The following is a 3,682-nucleotide window of genomic DNA, read 5'->3' as shown; positions in this document are numbered from 1 at the left end:
AGAGAAAAGAATCCATCTTCGCATACCAAGCTCTCGGGGCCTGCTTAAGGCCGTAGAGATATTTCTTCAATCTGCAGACCAAAGATGAATCCTGAATGAAACCATGTGGCTGCTTCATGTAGATCTCCTCAAATAGGTCTCCATGAAGAAAGGCATTCTTCACATCCATCTGATGTACTTCCCACCCCTGGACAACCACAATGGCAAGTGCAAGGAATATGGAATCCATCTTTGCTACTGGAGCAAAGGTCTCATCATAATTAATGACATGCACTTGCTGGAAGTCTTTGGCTACTAGCCTAGCTTTCTGTTTGGTGATTTTCCCATCTACAACACTCTTGATCATGTAGACCCATTTGCGTCGGACAAGATTCTTTCTTGAAGGAAGGGGGACCGGATCCAAGGTTTGGTTCTCGAGGAGGGAGTTATACTCCTCCTCCATGGTGGACTCCCAAGATGGATGCCCAAAAACCTCAGCATAAGACTGCGGATCAGAAGACTGAACCAAATGACAATGCCAGGATGGTGTTGGTTCAGTGGCAGTGAGGGCAAGAGGAGACTCAATAAACTCTAAGCTAGCCCTCTGTGGATTAGAATTATCCCCCACAAGACCATTTCTAGCAGCTGGGTGGTCTTGTGCATATATATCACGTAAGATCCTTGTTCTTTGATTTATGACAGGGGAATTTGATTCACTACTGGAAGTCTGATCTAGGCTTGGATGTGGATCATCATATGCATGCACTAGATTTGTATTTGAAGACTCTGTCTCTACATCTGCACGCTCTACCATGGCATCTGCATGTTTTGTATCTGCATCTGAGTGTACTGAGTCATCATCTCAGATATGAGGTAGATAAAAGGTGTCTGCATGAGGCAATTGAGGTGCATGTGAGAGACTTTCCTCAAATTTGACACTTCACTCAATGATGAGCTTATGCGTAGAGGAAATCAGGAGTCAGTATCCCTTCACACCATCAGGGTATCCAACAAAGATTCACTCAATGCTCTGTGGATGAAGAGCTTTCCTCTGTTCAGAGGGGATCTTGGCCCATGCTTAGGAGCCGAAAACACGGAAGTGGGTGACCTCCAGTTTAGTGCCGCTCCAAGCCTCAAAAGGGGTCTGATACTTGATATACCTATGAGGAGATCTATTATGGATGTAGTTAGCACAATTAGGTGCTTTGGCCCATAGCTTATGAGGCAGTGACTTAGCATGCAGCATGCAGGAAGCCATCTCTTTGAGAGATCGGTTCTTTCTCTCAGCACTCCATTCTACTGTGGAGTGTATGGAACTGTGTACTGCAACTGTATGACAGACTCAAGGCAAAGTTTCTAAAGTGTTGTGTTAACATATTTCCCCTCCATTTTCAATACGAAGGGCTTTGATCTTTCTCTTTGACTATGTTTCAGCTAGTTCTTTGAAATCTTCGAAGTGCGCAAAAACTTCAGATTTGGCCCTGACAAGATACACCCAAGTATACTGTGAGAAATCATCAATAAATGTAAGCACATACCTTGCTTTGTTGATGGAAGGATGAGGAAAAGGCTCCATGAGATCAATATGGATCAGATCTAGAGGAGAGAATGCTCTATGAGTCTTGCCGGTGTCAAACTTTTCTCTAGGATGTTTGCCATGGACACACCCTTTACAAACTCCTTTGGAGAAACTGATATTGGAAAGCCTTCCACCATCTCATGCTTGCTTAGCTACTGCACATACCTATAATTTAAGTGACCAAACCTCTCGTGCCAAATCCTACTACAATCATGAACATGTGTAAGCAATAAGGAGGATTCAGATTCAATAAATTCAGAAAATGTATACAGTCTAGCTCCATTGTTTACCTCACCGGTTGCAATTTTGGAGCTGCTATGTAGGTCATATATGTTAATTGAATTTGGATTGAATTCCACTCTCTTTTTAGTGCCGGAATGAGTGATTTGATAAACTGAAAGCAGGTTTACCGAAAGTTTTGGAACATGAAGCACATCTTCAAAGCTTCCATGTAAAAGTTCCACTCTAACTATTCTGGTGACCTCAATAGGTGAGTCATCTCCCATGAGGATGGGAGGTCCTTTGCATGCATCCAAAGAGGAATAGACTTCCTTTGTAGGAGCCATATGGTGTGATGCACCAGAATCTATAATCCATGCATCAAGGGAAGAATTAATTGCAAGTAAAGCATGAAAATTGTTACCTTTCCCGTGTGGCGGATCCTTAGTTTTCTTCTTGGCGCCTTGAGGGATGTGGTCCCCAAGGTTGTGATTTTGAAGGATTTCTGCCATTTGGTTAATTTATTTCTTCATGCAAGAGGATTCTGGATGGAATCCTCTTTGATAGTAGGTGCATTTGTTTCCTTTCTTTCCTTTCTCATTTCTCGAGCCGGAGTTGTCATTGAAGGGCTTGGTGTACCCTTCCTTCTTTGGATACGAATGCACTTTTCCCTTGTCTTTTTGCTGCTGATTTTTTTGATTTGAATTAGATCTGTGATTTTTATTGTGGATGCCATCATGCACAACAAGTGCATGTGGTTTTGGAGGTTTGATTTTCCCCATGCCAATGACTTTATCTTGATCAAAAGTAAGGGACTCCATGAACTCTTTGAGAGAAGGCATAGTGTAGGATTTACCTGTTGCAAGCCCTACTGAATGAAATGTAGACACAAAGACGGGGTATTCCGGTCTGAGCTTTGACATAAGAGAGAGAACTTGGCGACTCTCCTCCTTGGATTTGTCAATTCCACAACCCTTGAGTTGCAGCAATAGATCATTATATTTGGTGAAGAAGTCTTGAATTTTGTCATAGTTCTGTGGATCCAATGACAGCAGCTCCACTTTGAGCAGATGTCCTTTCATCTCATCTTGTTTCCCCTAGAGTTGTTCAACCTTTTTCCAAATCTCACTTGAAGTATTGTAGGCAGATAGATGAAACTTCAACTCTTGGGAGATGCACATGCATATGGATCCGTGGGCCTCATCCATGCGATTGAGGTACTTGGATTTCTCTATGGCTGAAGTGGGTTCCACTTCTGCAGCCATGGTAATCCTGTACAACACTTTTTAATGAAGGTATCAAGCCATTTGGTCCTTCCATTCGTGATAGTTGTACGGTGTTAGGATCGATGCTTTGGGAAACTCCATTTTTCTGTCGATCTTCGATCTCCAAGCTGTAATACCTGAAAAATAAAGTACTGGTGCACCTTTTATCTAGCAACCTGTGGGCTCTGATACCATGTGGAGGTTTGCCATTACACCAAAACCCGCAGGTGTTGGTAAACGTTACAAACCAGTAACTAGGATCCCCAGGGTGGAAATTACGAATTCTATAGAGGTGCAGTGATTTTTCCAACACCTATGGTATTGAGTCTCGACAAGAAATTTATGTTTATGGTTTATTGTAAAATAATGGTCACAATTAGTTTTTTTTTTTTTTTTTTTTTTCCACTTGGATTTTCAACGAGAACGAGAAGCACTGTATAATTTATTTCAACACAATTGTCAAACTGCTCTATATTTTTGTTACCATGGTTCCCTGCAGTTTTTCTTTGTATTTGCAACATTTATTATAGTTTTCGAAATTTAACACTTCCAATAGAAAACATATGTGTAGTGTTACCTTATCGACAAACTTCAATTTATTATTAAATGGTCACAATGGAAAAATTTGTTTTCCTGATTT

The sequence above is a fragment of the Pinus tabuliformis genome, chromosome 8 (assembly GCF_031772625.1).
Source record: "Pinus tabuliformis cultivar Carrire ecotype Pingquan chromosome 8, CPIR1, whole genome shotgun sequence".
Classification (NCBI taxonomy): Eukaryota; Viridiplantae; Streptophyta; class Pinopsida; order Pinales; family Pinaceae; genus Pinus; species Pinus tabuliformis.
Note: the sequence above shows the minus strand (reverse complement) of the source record.